We start from the raw sequence: 16672 nt of genomic DNA on the forward strand, positions 1-16672 counted from the left end.
TCCACTGCAGTTAGAGGGCAGCTTGGACTGCCAAAAAAACAGAGGCTGTTCATTAGAATGCCAGAAAGGATAAAAGTAATATACACCTTGTCATGACTTATCATATCTGCAAAGAGGAAGCAATAAACCCCTTTCTTTTCTAATCAGCAGAGTGTTATTTGCTGCAAGGCAGAAGAAAGAGAGAATGTCATCTGCTAAAAAGAAAACAAACCCAACTCCTCTGAACCAGCGAGCTTAGAGGGGGAGAAAAGGCCTTTTGCTGAGAATTAGGGATATTGTCATCCACCAAGCAAGCAGCTGGAAATCACTGGCATGAACTGCAGCATCTATGCTTCACCCAGGGGCTTTGTTCTCTCAGACCAAAACTCTGTGGCCACAGCAAAGAAACCTATCAAACTCTCTTCAGTAGGTTCACAGGCTTCCCAGGAATTTGGCTAGGAGCTGTTTTGTTACCACTGACAACAACATTTGGACTTTTTAACATCTGGGATGAGTATTTCTGTATCTGTGGTCTAATTCTGTTGCACGCTGGAAATATCTGAGGGTTACCTTAAGACTTTTTTAGAGGGGTTCTCAGAAATTGTTAGCACATTATAAATCATGGTCTGTGCTGACATAAGCCTGCTGCTTGTAGGAGGAAAAAGAAGATTTGTGGCATTAGGTAGTGGAAGAGCATTTAACAGCAGCATTGAAAAAGTAATGGGGATTTCATTCTGCTCCTCTTTTGTTGTCAAATACAATCTATTTGTCTGTGGCTGCCTCTCTGACATTTCATATCCTCTATCCCTCACGGACAATAGCTGCGTTTCACACTATGCCAGCTGGTGTAAATAGACACATCTCCAGTGAAGTTAATGGAGCTGGGGCTTTTTACACAGTCCAAGGGTCTGGCACTGAACATGAACTGGCTGCACAATCTCATCAGTTATCAAGTGGCACATGTCAGAGACCCACTACAACTCAGACAAAATATCTAACAGCCTTGCTATCAGGAAAACCATAAATGCTCTCACAAAACAGTGCTGGTGGGGCTGGTAAATATCTTTTTACAATATATTCCTTACAGAAGGGAGAGGAGAAAAAAAAAAAGAAGACAGCACATTTTTATTCCTCTCACATTGTTTAGAGATTTTCTCATCATCAGAACAAGGAAAAGCCAGAATAAGTTTATTTGAAAAATACTATTTTTTAATAAGGTAAGTAGAATCTTCCCAGCTAATGAGACTGGGAGAGCATAATGTTAGTGGAATTTTCATCAAAGAGAACTTCTTTTCACAATAATACAGACCATTGAGAGTGGAAAATTAGCAGTCAGATCCTCACCAACTGCAATCTGGCACCATTCTAGTGACAGACTAACATCTCGACAAGTGTTGCAAGCGAAATTACACTCAGGTTGTGCTCTGGCATACATATTTGTTATGCACTACCTCATATTTGTTGCTTGTTACCTCAGGGCAGAGAAGTAAATTTCTTTTTAATAATGATAAATAAGCAGGTGACATCTAACAGAGAACTTCTTTAGCATTTGGCCTTCCTTGAGGAACAAAACCAAAATAACCTAGAGAATAGCACACATTTCAGTCTTTAGTCAGCTTGCAGGGGTTCAAAACCTCATTTCTATGGCCTAGGGGAATTTTTACTTGCTCAGTTCATATTAAGCACAGGGTCACCTCTGTACCTATACCCCAAGGGCCACCACAACAGTCTACAGATGTGGAAAGGGTTAGCTGTGTTTTACAGGCTGGTTTTACACTCAGCTTCAAAAAGATGTAATAAACATCCTGTCTCCAAATCACATGGAGATAGCCTACTGATTTAAGTTTTTTTACATCTCAATATTCTCCCATGCCTGAGTTGCCCCTGTCAGAGCCCAAGGACACATAGGCTGAGAGCCCCACAGACATTAATGTGTTTGTCCTTGAGCAAATCTCTACAGAGCAGGGCTTTGCTACTGTTAATTTTCCCATGTATTTCAAACAGCTCTCATTTATAATGATTTTTAGAGAAGATGTTCAGGGGACTGGATCACCTCCATTCCGAGGACAAGCTGAGAAAGTTGAGGCTGTTCAGCCTGGAGAAGAGAAGGCTTCAGGGAGACTTGATAGTGGTCTTCCAAGAAAGATGGAAAGAGACTGTTTACCAAGGAGTATAGTGACAGGACAAGGGATAACAGCTTTAAACTGCAAGAGAGTAGATTTAGATTAGATATAAGGAAGAAATTCTTTACTGTGAAGGTGATGAGACACTGGGACAGGTTGTCCAGAGAAAGTTGTGGATGCCTCATCCTTGGGAGGGTCAGGCTGGATGGGACTTTGAGCAATGTGACCTAATGGAGAATGTCCCTGCCTGTGAGAGGGGGTTGGAAATAGTCATCTTGTAAGATCAAACCATTCTATGGTAAGAAGTAGAAGTTACACTGTTACGTAGGTTATTAACAGTCATGAGGAGCTAGGTACATTGAAGGTGGATATTCCAGCTAAGTGCATCCCCCAGCACAAATATCTTTTAGGGCTGGCCTGACATGCTGAAGGACACAGGAGAGTAAGAGTGAAACTCTGACCTTTGTGCCAGCATTTTCAGCCCATAGCCTCCAACCCCTATGCATACTTCACATTACCACCTTCGGTTACCATCCTGCCTGAGCACACTGAGGCTAGTGCTGTGGTTGGTGGCTCTAAAGCATCAACCACCTCTGTGGTCTGCAGCACTGGGAAAAAAACAAGCAGTGGGATCTTTGTGGAGATTTCCATGCCTCTCTCTTCTTCAATCCTTTCAGAAGAGAGGAGAGGAGTTGCAGCAATGCCTCCACCACAGCTGCAGAGACTGAAGGTACAATACATTGGCTAGCTCAGGCACCAAAGTCAGCTTCCCTGGGGTCAAGAGAAAGATTGGTGCAAGTTCATTTGTCTTCCATTGCAGGCTACAAATGTGAGGAGGCAGTAAAGCAAGTGATGAAACACACGAGCAGTGGGCACAAACAGAATCAAGTGAATAAACATCAGATAGGAAGCCCAGGGAACAGAAAGGCTTTTTCCTGCCAGTCAAACCACAGCCAGAGGGCCCAGACTAATTCCATTAGGAAAGCCAGAATACCTGATGGACACAGGAAAAATCTCAAACTCAGCAGGAAATCTGTTCACAGTGAAGCAACTGAGTGAGATGGTAAGAGAAATTACTCAAAGGCATGGAGCAATGCCAGGGAAAACAGATAGCAATCAACCAGGCATCACAGAAAAGTCTAGGGTTAAATTGCTCTGGAGATGTGCAGTGCTTCTTAGGACTGAATTCAGGGATAGTTACGTATTATTTCTTGTGTAAAGCTTCCACAGCCAGCTTTTTTTAGCAACTTTTTAAAGGCTGAAAAATACTAATCAATCCAAGCAAATGTATCTTGGGGAAAGGAAAATACATCTGCTTTAAGAAATATCCACAAGAACACAAAGCCAGCACTGAAGTAGTGTAATTATTTTTGCCAAGTTACCTACTGGGCTTAATGCCTAGGATCAGTTCTATCTGCTTGGCAAAAGGAGCAGACCTGCAGATGCCAACATTTTCATACCTAGGAGTAATCTGAATTTGTGAGGTGCCTCAGAGCAAATATCCCCACAGCTTCCAGACCATTTTGCAGAACAGGCATTGTAAAAGCCCCAACTCAAACAACAGTTTTCAGAGAACAGACTCACCACTTGAGAATGGGAGATCCAGGTGGGGGTTGGTCTCTTCTGCCAGGCAAGCAGCAACAGAACAAGGGGACACAGTCTCAAGTTGTGCTGGGGAAGATACAGACTGGATGTTAGGAAGAAGTTCTTCACAAAGAGAGTGATTTGCCATTGGAATGGGCTACCCAGAGAGGTGGTGGAGGCACCATCCCTGGAAGTGTTCAAGAAAAGCCTGGATGAGGCACTTAGTGCCATGGTCTAGTTGATTGGACAGGGCTGGGTGCTAGGTTGGACTGGATGATACTGGAGTCTCTTCCAACCTGGTTGATCCTATGATAAGGAACTCTCCAGAACACTTGGGATTCCTCTGTTACTGCACCTGGTGCTCACTATGCTGTACAAAGCAAACTCCCAATTTTAGTGTCACCCTTTACAGCATCTACAAATACAGGCATGCCCTCCGTTAACAGAGAGATTAACAGCTTGGAAGTAGTTTTTAATAAACAGAATCTTCACATGTTTCAGAACTGGGAGGGAGTTTGGATTTCTGTATTATTTCTACTTTGTATGTAACAGTAAATGCTTGTAAATGTTGCATATATACGTTTGTAATTTTTGCTTTGCTTACAGTGTTAGGTGTTAGCCAAGATTAGTGGCGAGATATTAGAGCAGAGTGAAGGTGAAGCAAAAGGGAGCAGCACTGCAGACCAGAGTGGGACAGATTTTTGACATTTTAGCACTCTATCCCTCTCAGCAAACCAATGAATGATGCAGACTTCATCATTACCCCTACTCTTCACCTATCCATAGCACTTCCTGTTCCCCCCAACCCCTTACCTCCCCTAAGCAGCCCCTGCTCTCCCCTTTCACTCTGCCTAAACAGCTCTGCTCTACCAGCACCATTTTCATCCCTGCCCCAGAGCCTGGGGCAAGACCATCAAACAGCTAAAATATTACCCAGAAAAGCTCAGCTCCAACAAGGACACACATCCAGCACTCATGCATGCTATTGCAGCGGCCACTGATGCTAACCCTAACTAAATGATCTTTCAGGGTCCCTTCCAGTCCCTAACAATCTGATTTCTCCACCACATCTCACCTTCCTAATGCAATTCTTGCTTCCTAGTGCCCTCACCTGCTTACCTCTCACTTTGCCTGAAGAGCAACTCTCCACCACCACTTTTGCAGTCAGCTGAGAGCCCGAGGCAAGAGCCTCAAAGAGCTAAAACACCCTACAAAAGAAATCAGCTCCAGCAAAGACACATACCCAGCACCCGTGGATGATGTTGAACGTTGCAATGGTTATTGAGCCTAACCCTAGCGAGCCGGGGGGCCACCAGGCCCCCCGGCCTTTGAAATCCTCCACCAATTCACCCAGTGCACACCACAGAGACTCACCAGGGAAGCCAGGCAAAGGATCCCTTGGCCCACAATGGGCCTAACGTAGGGCTTCTAGCCTTCCTGGGGCAGAATATAAAGGGGAGTGGGCAGGGAGGGCAAAGTGGCCACACCTGGGGTGGGAGGAGACTCCAATAGCCAGCTAATAGCAAACGGCATCACCTGGTGGCAACACATCTGATGTGTTACAATGGGAAATTAATTAAATGGTGATTAATTAATTACAAGTATAACAGATGATAGCAATATCTGTAATCAAAGGTGATTACATTATGTCCAGAACAAATAGCACAATGAAGATATGTATTTGAACAAATAATGCTGGCCAAAGCACATCATTTAATTTGTCTGCTGAAGGGGGCAATGCAGTGACTGACAAAATATCCTCTGTGTTAAAAGAGGAGGTGTTCAAATAAAGCCTGGCTGAGGCACTTGGTGCCATGGTCTAGTTGATGGGACAGGGCTGGGTGCTAGGTTGGACTGGATGATCTTGGAGGTCTCTTCCAACCTGGTTGATTCTATGATTCTAAGATATGAACACAGCTTTAGCTCACTGTCAATCAGGCTGAGCAGAAGACTGAGGGAAAAGCTTACTCACAGAGGTGAGGCAGGCACTCGGCAATGATCCCGTGCTGGATTGCTCAGCAGGAGCAGCCTTCTGACATCTCATGCTGTATCCAATAGAGACCCACACTGCAGAAGCCCGAGGCGAGTGGCAGAGCCACCAAACTTGGAAATGTCTTGAGCCCTTCTTCTTGAGTGGGATGGTCGTGGAACGGTGCTGCTGGAGAGCCTAAACTGCTGGGGTCCTCAGTGCAGGAGGCAGGCAGGAAGGCGGCTACTGACAGGCCCTGCGAGGAGAGGCTGAGGGAGCTGGGATTGGTTAGCCTGCAGAAGAGGAGGCTCAGGGGTGACCTCATTGCTGTCTACAACTACCTGAGGGGTGGTTGTGGCCAGGAGGAGGTTGCTCTCTTCTCTCAGGTGGACAGCACCAGAACGAGAGGACACAGCCTCAGGCTGCACCAGGGGAGATTTAGGCTGGAGGTGAGGAGAAAGTTCTTCCCTGAGAGAGTCATTGGACACTGGAATGGGCTGCCCGGGGAGGTGGTGGAGTCGCCGTCCCTGGGGCTGTTCAAGGCAGGATTGGACGTGGCACTTGGTGCCATGGTCTAGCCTTGAGCTCTGTGGTAAAGGGTTGGACTTGATGATCTGTGAGGTCTCTTCCAACCCTGATGATACTGTGATACTGCCGATACTGTGACAGGCTCTGAGAGGGCGGTCCAGATGTCGCCGCTGTCCCTCAAAAATGAACCCAGGCTTGCCAAACCTGCCGGTTTGCACAAGAGGGTGCCAAAGCGGGGAGAACCCTGCAAAAGCAGGGACGGGACAAAGCCAAGAGCCATTCAAAAGGCAGCAGCCGTCCAAAAGCGGGGGCAGTCCAGTCACGGCAGCGTCCTACCGGGCACTCCATGAGGGCAGGAGCTCTTTCCGGACGGGGAGTGCCCGTTTGCCCTTCACACTGGCGCGAAAGCGCAGCCAATCAGCAGCCTGATCCCAGCGCGGGCTTCCGCGGGCGTCAGCGCCCTTTGCTGCCCGCTTCAAGCCTGCAGCCTGGGCGGGGAGCAGCGCTTGGTGCCTCTCTTCTCCCACTCAAACCCACGGAGTCAGAGGGAGAAGAGAGGGATTTGGTGTGCCCCAAGACACACCTCTCTGGGCAGCCTGGACCAGTGTTGCACCGCCGTTGTTGTAAAACAAAACCACTATACCTCATCCAAATCTACCGTCTTTTAGTTTAAAATCACCACCCCTTGTTCCGTTGCAGCAGGTCCTGTTAAAAAGAGGGTCTCCATAATTCTTAGAGGCCCCCTTTAAGTTCTGAAAGGCTGCAATAGGATCTCCCTGGAGTCTTCTTTTCCTGGCTGAACAACTCTCCAAGCCTTTTGTCACCGGAGAGGTGCTGCAGCCCTCAGATCGCTTTTGTGGTGCTCCTCTGGACCAGTTCTAACAGGCTCCTGCCTTTCTCACGCTGAGGACCCCAGAGCTGGACTAACAGGCTCCTGCCTTTCTCACGCTGAGGACCCCAGAGCTGGGCTAACAGGCTCCTGCCTTTCTCATGCTGAGGACCCCAGAGCTGGGCTAACAGGCTCCTGCCTTTCTCACGCTGAGGACCCCAGAGCTGGACTAACAGGCTCCTGCCTTTCTCACGCTGAGGACCCCAGAGCTGGGCTAACAGGCTCCTGCCTTTCTCACGCTGAGGACCCCAGAGCTGGACTAACAGGCTCCTGCCTTTCTCACGCTGAGGACTCCAGACCTGGGCTAACAGGCTCCTGCCTTTCTCACGCTGAGGACCCCAGAGCTGGACACAGCACTGCAGGGGAGATCTCACCAGAGTTACGTTATTAAATGACATCAAACGATACTAAGTTCTTCTACAATTAAGGCAGCAACAAATCTTTTAGACTTACAATTATATGTGGGCCATGTTTGCAATTTCAGAGCCTTTTTATTTCTCTGAGATGCTTTTGATCCTCCATGTACTAGGGAAGTTCTGTGCAGGCTTTGAATCAAGCCTGTGATCCCCCACCACAGCCAGCATAGCCCTGCAAGACTCCATTCAGAAGCAATTGCTGTATCAAGTCCTTAATTTGTACTTGACGATGTTCAACTCACAGTCGGTGGGTGGGGGAACTTGATGGCTTTCAGATTGTGTGGAAGGAAGAAAAAAACACCCCCCCAGACTTCACTCTCTATTTGGCGTGAAAATGATTCATCTCTCATATTCTTTTAAGTTGCAACACGGACGTGGAGCGAGAGAGGCTTCAATTTTAATCTGAAGCAAAATAATTAAAAGGGCTTCACAAGCTCATTTATTTCCACATGAAAAATTCTATTGCAGGCACATCTGAAAAAAGTGTTTCAGAAGTTAGCCATTTAAAGCAAGCAGCTGCCTACTGGTAACAGGGGACACATCTCACTGCGGCTTTAGATCACAGGCACCCACTCAGCAAAAAGGAACCAGTTTTGCTTTCTAATTTAAAAGAACCCCAAAACCCAAACAGCCCACTGGTTAGAGTGCTGGACTGAAATTATAACACATCTGCTTATTTTGCAGGAGAGACATTACAAAAACGAGCTTGGAAGAGCTGCATCTCTTTTAGCATCTCAGAAAATAATTCACTGGTACCAGAAAGCTACTGAGTTCTTCCTCCTCTAGTCGCTGTTTGTTCTCTGTGTGCTGCTGTTCACATGGGTGTTAGAGCTGAGGGACTCAAAATGAATTAAGGAAGGTTTTATTCAGGTGATAAGAAGCAAGTAAACAGCATGTTGGGTGCTGTGGGGAGAAATCCCCACCTGCAAGCACTAGTTAGTTTCTTAGTGCAAAGCTTTATATTCTACTTCTATTAGCTATTCTAAGGAAAGCATACATATTCATTAACTATTCCAAGAGAGGGCATTTCTTGGAATGGGCAAAAACTCAAAGGTCTCTTCTTTCCCTTTGTTGTTTCTCTTGAAGATACAAAGCCAGAGTCATCCTTCTGTATACATCTTCAACTTCTAGTCTACAACTACCTGAAGGGAGGCTGTAGCCAGGTGGGGGTTGGTCTCTTCTCCCAGGCAACCAGCAACAGAACAGGGGGACACAGTCTCAAGTTGTGCCAGGGTAGGTATAGGCTGGATGTTAGGAGGAAGTTCTTCACAGAGAGAGTGATTGGCATTGGAATGGGCTGCCCAGGGAGGTGGTGGAGTCACCATCCCTGGAGGTCTTCAAGAGAACACTGGATGAGGCACTTAGTGCCATGGTCTAGTTGACTGGACAGGGCTGGGTGCTAGGTTGGCCTGGATGATCTTGGAGGTCTCTTCCACCTGGTTGATTCTATGATTCTATGATTCAATACCCCCTTTGTTCTTGTGGTGTAAGTTCAGCATTCCTTGTAAAAGTTTTGTTACATAGTCAGCATTACATGGCCAGCAGGCCTACATAGTCTCAGTTTCTGATATCTACTCGTGTGGCCGTTTGAGCTGATCCTCTATCTCAGACATAGGGGGGAGATGAACATTCCAGGGATAGGCCACATAAATGGCAACAATAGATAAATTAATATAATTTCATTGGAGCATCAAGAACTTAATGTCTAGAAGCAACTAGTTTGTTCTATTATTGATTCTCAACAAGCATCTGTTGTCTTTCCACAGGTTTCTGTGAAGGCTCTTTGTTGTGTGAAAATAACTCTTCACAAGTTCCTGCAAAAGCATTTCTCAAGTTTCTGGATTCACAGCAGTTAGGCTTTTGTATTGCCCTTTATTTTCTCACTGATATGAATCTAGTCCCAGTTTATCACATGGATGTTTTAAATGCTGACTGATTATGAGCTCTGTGCTTGCTACCAAAGCTTTTATCATGGAGGAGGTCACACGTGCTCCCAGCACTGGCTCCAGTGTACACCAAGCAGTGTCTGCTGGTCTCAGAGTGGAGACTCAAAGAATATATCTGGTTGGACGAGATCTCAAAGACCATCCAGTGCAACCCTTGATCTCTAGAATCCAACTCTATCACCACAAAGATGTAATGCAACAAGTGATTGCAATTATTCAGTTCCCATGTAACAGCCTGATCTCTTACCTTAACCTCAGGCAGCTTCCTTTTATCAAATGATAAAATGTTTTATCCCATGAGTCAGTGCTTAGATGGAAAATGTGTTTTGGGAGAACTGGTGATGACTGACTTGCAAGTTTGTTTGCTCAGTTATGTTTTTCTGTCCTTCTGGACTTGTCATGCATGAAGATAATCAAATTCTGGCAGCATTTATATTTGATGCCCATCTAGAATAACTTACTGGGTCAAAGAATCAAGCTCAGTCTAACATTCAGGGACATTAAGGGGCCAAGAGTGTCAGTGGTGAGCAGATCATCTCTTAGCTGAGCTCCATGATGGCCCATCCATCCCAAACCTACAAAGTGCTACTCCAGAAAATTACTATCACCCTTTTGAGCTTCAAAGACCCCCTTACAAACCCAACTCATAAAGATTTGTTTTAATAATTGAGGCAATGGTCTAAATTCTTGTTATTCTCCACCAAGGAAGAGCAACACTGCACTTAACTAAGCACTGTGAATGAATCGATTGCACAATTGCCATTAGTGTAGTTATCCAATTATGTCCTTCCACACAGCTGAAGGAAATCAAAGGGAATCCATACATTAATGTGCTGCACCTTTGCTGCAGGATATTCTGGCATCGCATTAAGTGCTATTTCTAGAGACAGCCTGCAGCAGATTTAAAGTCTGCTTGGGTTGAATAAAGGAAAGATAATGTTTCTTCAGCCTCTTTGGGTCATCTGGGTTTTGTTTTGATCATATTTCAGGAATAGGCACATGCTTCCCATACATACCATAAGAGTGTTTTTGTACTATAAAGTTCTTGTTTCTAAGGTCATTTATTTTAGTTTCAATGCAGCCGTGCTGATAAATGGGAGATGAAGGGGCATGAGAACTTACTTTCCCATTTAATCACAACCTCCAAGCAGCAAAATATATTCCCCAAATACTAAGAATAGTTTGGGGCCAAATCTTACATGTGGAAAATTAATTAGCAGAGTTGAAACTGAAATGATTCATCTCTGAGGCCACTTCCATAATCCTTTATTAGGTCAGTTCTGGGGTAGCCGAGGCCAAAGCACTCCTATATCCACACTGCAGCCTGGCAAGTCATCTTAGCAGACCCTGAGCATGGGCACTACCACTAAGCCATTGCAGCTTGTTTACATTATGCACAGCCAGGACCTGAACTGTCTGGCCTCATATAAATGGCTCTGCTTGGCTCACATTCACATTTACCTCTGCCACTTACACAAAAAGAGAAGAGGTGGGAAAATTCAGTCCTGAACTCCCTGCACTAGCTGCAGGAAGCCAAAAGTTGGCTTTCAGTGGAGCAATCAGGGTTTGCACATGTAGGTTTCCCTGTGCACCTGCACAGATGTAGGCTTATATAGCAGTACAAAGCTCAAAGCTCATTGGTTTGCACCAGTTAAAAACACCTTTGCTTTCCTCATTGCCATGCTTTGCTCAGCCCTATGTAACAGGGTTGCTAAGAAGTGCACTGTCATGGCCTTCATGCCCTATAAAATATCAGTCCAGTGTGGGATGTCCTGCAAGCCACTGTGGAGCCAGGCTCACCATGAAGGCTGTGATAAACTTCATGGCAGGAGAAGCACAAGCAAGGTTACCTGTGTGTCTAAAAAAGCAAAACAAAACCATCCTGACCCCAGGGAAACTCATTGCAGGGTGCTTTGTGATCAGGGGTGTCACTAACAGTAAGTCTGAAGAGAAGGCAAGGAGGGAAGGAGTAAAGGTTTGAAAACAGAGAAGCCAGCTACTTGTAGATGGGTGCAGGGCTACCTGTCAGCTGTGGATCTACCTCCTCTGTGTTTTCTTAGCCTTCATGCCCTCCACACACCTGGCTCGTTGGGTAGTTCTGGCAGTGCCCAGTTGGAAGCAAGCTGTGCAGTAGGCACAGCCATCACAAGCTTACTTGTTAGATGGCTTCTGTGTCAACACTGGCTCTGGCAGAGATGGTGGTTTTGCTCGTATATCTTGGGATACTATGGGATTACTTTCCAGATACACACATATACAAGTGGAAGAATGTAGTTCTTGGCAGTGATCACTGGGTATAGAACTGCAGAAACAGAATTGTCAGGGATAGAAGGGACCACAGGGATCATCTAGTTCCAACCTCCCTCTAACATCCAGCCTATATATCCAGCTTGAGGCTGTGTCCCCTTGTTCTGTTGCTGGTTGCCTGGGAGAAGAGACTGACCCCCATCTGGCTACAACCTCCCTTCAGGTAGTTGTAGACAGCAATGAGGTCTGCTCTGAGCCTTCTCTTCTGCAGGCTGCACACCCCCAGCTCCCTCAGCCTCTCCTCACAGGGCTGCGTTCCAGACCTCTCACCAGCTTCATTGCCCTTCTCTGGACTCATTCCAGTATCTCAACATCTCTCTTGAATTGAGGAGCCTAGTGACTGTGGGAAGCACTGGCTTGCCCAAAAATGACATGGGGTCCAAGTTTGAGGACTGGAGCATGGCAGGCATCTGCTGCTGCTGCTGTAGTTGTGAGAGAACAGGCCACACACATCCACATTGCTCTGACACTCCCTTCTCCTGCTGATGCTGCTGGAAGGGACAAGAGGTTCAGTTGCTGTCTGACTGCCAGTGCAGGAATAGGGAAACATGTTCAAATGTGAAGAGGGAGGCTGAAAGCCATAAGAAAGGATCCTGCTGTCCAGCTGGGACTGAAGCTATATCATCCTGCATGGGAGCCTTGCCACTATGGAAATGCTTGCCCACAGACGAAGCTGGTCCTGGCATCACTCATTTAGGCTGGCCCTCCTGACCAAGGATATGTTGACAGGGACAGAGACCCGTAGGGACAGACACACCCCAGGAGATTGTGATCATGAGTGACCAACTCTGGAATAGAGCAGGAGGAAAAGCAGTAAGTGGAAAAGAGAAGCAAAAAATCATCAGGAAGTGTGAAGCTTTGCGAGGCAACAGATTGTAAGCATAAAGATGAAGCAACAGAAGGTGATGAAGAAAGGACAAGGGTAAAAAAGACACAAGCAAACATACAAGCAGAATAACTATGCTCACAGTTCTCAGTCAAAATACTTTTCCCCCAAGAATAAAAGTTAGAAGGAAAAGATAAAAGAAGTCTGATGTGTCTGGATTCGAAAGAAATACCTCAGTCTCAAAAGACCAAAATAGGGAAAAAAAACCCCAAAACTTCTTTCAATTCTCTTTAGATTCCCTTTTCAAAAGACACCTGGCTCTGACACTCTGAATGCATTCAATCACATCTGTCCTGCCAGGCAAGAGCGAACAACCTCAACTGCATGAAAACTGTTGCTGACCCAAACATGACTCACTAGGAATGGAAGCCAGCCCCATTAATTACTTTCTGTAGAGCATTCCCAGAAGTGCATTATTCACACTGAAGTCCTGAGCACGTTGTAGTTTGTGAGGCAGAGGTGGGAAGATCCCCACTGGGATGCAGGCTATGCCTTTGGACTGAGCATGCATAAACATGTGGGAGAGGGTAGTAACTGGAGGACACTAAGTTCAATGGCTGATTGATTGGCTTTAAAAGAAATGCCACTGTAAAGGAAGACACAGTTAAAGGTACAAAGAACTCTGTGGGAATCAGTTCACCCAGAACCAGTTATAAAATTTGATAATTACCAGCTCTGCTCCTACCTGTGCCTCCAACTGTGAGTGTCTCCAGGCTGTCTGAGCAGAAGCTCTTGAGAACAGCAAGTGCCATAGAATCATAGAATCATAGAATCAACCAGGTTGGAAGAGACCTCCAAGATCATCCAGTCCAACCTAGCACCCAGCCCTATCCAATCAACTAGACCATGGCACTAAGTGCCTCATCCAGTCTTCTCTTGAAGACCCCCAGGGACGGTGCCTCCACCACCTCCCTGGGCAGCCCATTCCAATGGGAAATCACTCTCTCTGTGAAGAACTTCTTCCTAATATCCAGCCTATACCTACCCTGGCACAACTTGAGACTGTGTCCCCTTGTTCTATTGCTGGTTACCTGGGAGAAGAGGCCACCCCCCACCTGGCTACAATGCCCCTTCAGGTAATTGTAGACAGTAATAAGATCACCCCTGAGCCTCCTCTTCTCCAGGCTAAACAGGCCCAGCTCCCTCAACCTCTCCTCATAGGGTTTGTGCTCCAGGCCCCTCACCAGCTTTGTTGCCCTTCTCTGGACATGTTCCAGCACCTCAACATCTTTGTCCAGTGATGTTACATGACACCTGGCCAGCAGGTCAAAGGTGGTGAAACTCCCTCTCTGCTCTGCTCTGGTGAGACCCTACCTGCAGTACTGTATCCAGCTCTGGGGTTCTCAGCACAGGAAAGACATAAACCCCATTTTGTGAAGAGGGCCACTGTGCTAGTTTGAAGCTAGCTGGAATGTTTTGGTGAGAAGAATTAGATTATAGGCTGTGAAAAGGAAACAATGGTGATGTCTGCTTCACTCATAGGCTTGCTGAGGTGTATTAAAACAAGAACACAAACATAGATAAGGGAGTTGCTCTCTGGCTCTGGCTGCTTGCACTTTTCTTCCTAACCTGCTGCTCTAACTAATCCTGCCTTCTAACCCCCCTGGTTGATTCTCCAAACTCACCTTGAACATAAGGCAAAGTCTGGGATAAGGTGGAGGGGTGGAAAGGAAGGGTGGTTGGGAGCCCCTCCTGGGGACTCAGGTTTCTGGGAGGGCTGCTGTGTTTCTGTATGACTTTTTTAACTTGTATATTTCTGTCTATAGCTGTATAGATTGTAAATATCTGCTTGTATATTGTGCTAAGCTGCAAATAGAAAGGTTCATTCTGCAGGGGAATGGGCTCAATTCACCAAAAACTCCACTTTCTTTCTGTGTATCTTTGCCTTCCTACTCAATCTGCAGAAACTTTCAGTGAGATCTCTCACTCTGTACTTTCTTTTCCAGTCACCAGCATAGGACTGCTTTAGATCTCCATCTTGGGTTACAAATTCCATATGACAGCATGAAAATAGGGAAGTTTTAAGTGTGGGGGGAAAAAAAAAACAAACCAAACCCACCAGATATTTTAAAGCCTCAAGAAGAAGAAGAAGAAAAAAAAATCCTTCTTCTGCAGCACTGTTCTGTTAATGCTTTCCAGGGGTGTTTTATAAGATCCAACAGATGAGAACCTTCCTTCATAAAGATGTATACAGCATTTGGAGTATTGGAACTCCCTGTGTAATCGTTGTGATTAATTCCTATGGGCTTGTGATCACCTTTTAGTCTTTTAATTTGGACTCATTTAAAATTAATTCATCACTGTAGTCGTATGTCAAACATGCAAACCAGCTCTCCAAAGGAATGTCTCTGTGGTGTAACACGACTTCTTGCCTGCTCCCACCCAGTCAGCTCCCTCCAGCTGAAAAAAAAGCCTGATCTAGGGTAGGGTGTCCCTGCCCATGGCAGGGGGGTTGGAAGTGGATGATCCTTATGGTCCCTTCCAACCCTGACTGATTCTATGATTCTATGAAGCATTGCACTGGGGAAGCAGAAGAGCACATAACCACATGCTTTATGTTTATTTATGTTCAGTTTTGGATCCTCTACCCCAGTGATCATTTCAACTCCCAGGCATGCCTGCAGTGCGCAGATCGATGTGTTATGTCCTAGCATGAAGGGAAGAGTGCAAGTTTTAACCTTTACTATTAGGCTGCCATTACCTAAGATTCCACACCACATTGCACACTGCAGCTCTCGGCACACTTGGCTAACTGCTGGTTTATTTAAATAGTAGTAGATGGCTTAACAGTACTTAATTAAGTTCCTATAGTAATGGGATGGCACAGTTAAAGCCAGCTAAGCTTTGGCAGACTGTTCCTGCCAATACACATGGAGCTCTGTGTTGTGGATGAAAGAATCAGGGTGACAAAAGGAAAATTATCCCTCGTGCATCACGCCCTGGTACCTGGCAGCAGGGAACTGCCAAATACTGTTGTCCAATCTGAACTGCCTGTACTGGAACATCTTAAACATCTGTAATGAAACACAGTTGTATGTATCTGCATATATGCACACACATACACATATTTGGCTGCCCTCATACTGTATCTGTTCCCAAAAGTGATTATCTGATCACAGACATGGAACTTGATCCTGTGACAATGTCAAACCTATTAGCTTTCAATGCATCTGAACTTCTCTGTCTGGAACAAGGTTAACTCCTTTTTACATATTGGGTTTAGTAAGAGATTTGTTGTCACCGTTTTGAACAATAAAAACAAATCACTGCTGGAGGATGTGTGCTCCTGGTGGAACTGACAGCTCCTTGGGAGCTATTTTCACGTTATTTTCCAACAAAGTGAGTGCTTTGTCCCAGATCCTCATGCTGCCCTGGGGGGATGAAGCTGTTCAGATGTTGCATCAAGTCCTGCACAGATCCCAGGGAGAGCATACTTGCTCATCCTTGCTGCACATGTTTAGGTGAGAGGTTGACCCGCTGCTCTGCACTGTCTGTGGGCCAGCAGAACAAGAGAGTTTTGTGAAGAGACACAACACTGTTGTTTTCAGGGTTGGGACGAATTGTTTTCCTGAACTAGCATGAGGGATGCCACAGAATTCTTCAACCAAGATGGGCATATCGATGCAAATCAGCTTAATGCCCAAAGTCCTGAACCTGCCATATTTACTAACTTGCTTTATGATATTATGACATAATGCTTTTAGAGGTCTTAACCTGACTACTTTTAAACCACCTATTAACCACAAGCTGGTATGAAACCGGCACCAAAAGAACTGACCAGCGAGCTTCCCTGCTGTTACAAGCACGTATGGCATAATTCAGAAACTTCTAAGTTCAGATCTGACAGAGCACTTGAGCATATGCCAACTGAAAGTATGCATGAAGTCCCTCTGGCTTACATCTGTGAAGGCTAGGGAGGAAAAGAACTCTGTCAACTTACAAAAATATGTGAGAAGAGATCCCTCTCTGGACATGCATATTTACTGAATAATGTGAACTGCTTGTGAGTACTTCAGCTGAATCTTTTTCAATCCTCTCTAAGAGT

This window comes from Pogoniulus pusillus, chromosome 10, assembly GCF_015220805.1.
Source record: "Pogoniulus pusillus isolate bPogPus1 chromosome 10, bPogPus1.pri, whole genome shotgun sequence".
Taxonomy (NCBI): Eukaryota; Metazoa; Chordata; class Aves; order Piciformes; family Lybiidae; genus Pogoniulus; species Pogoniulus pusillus.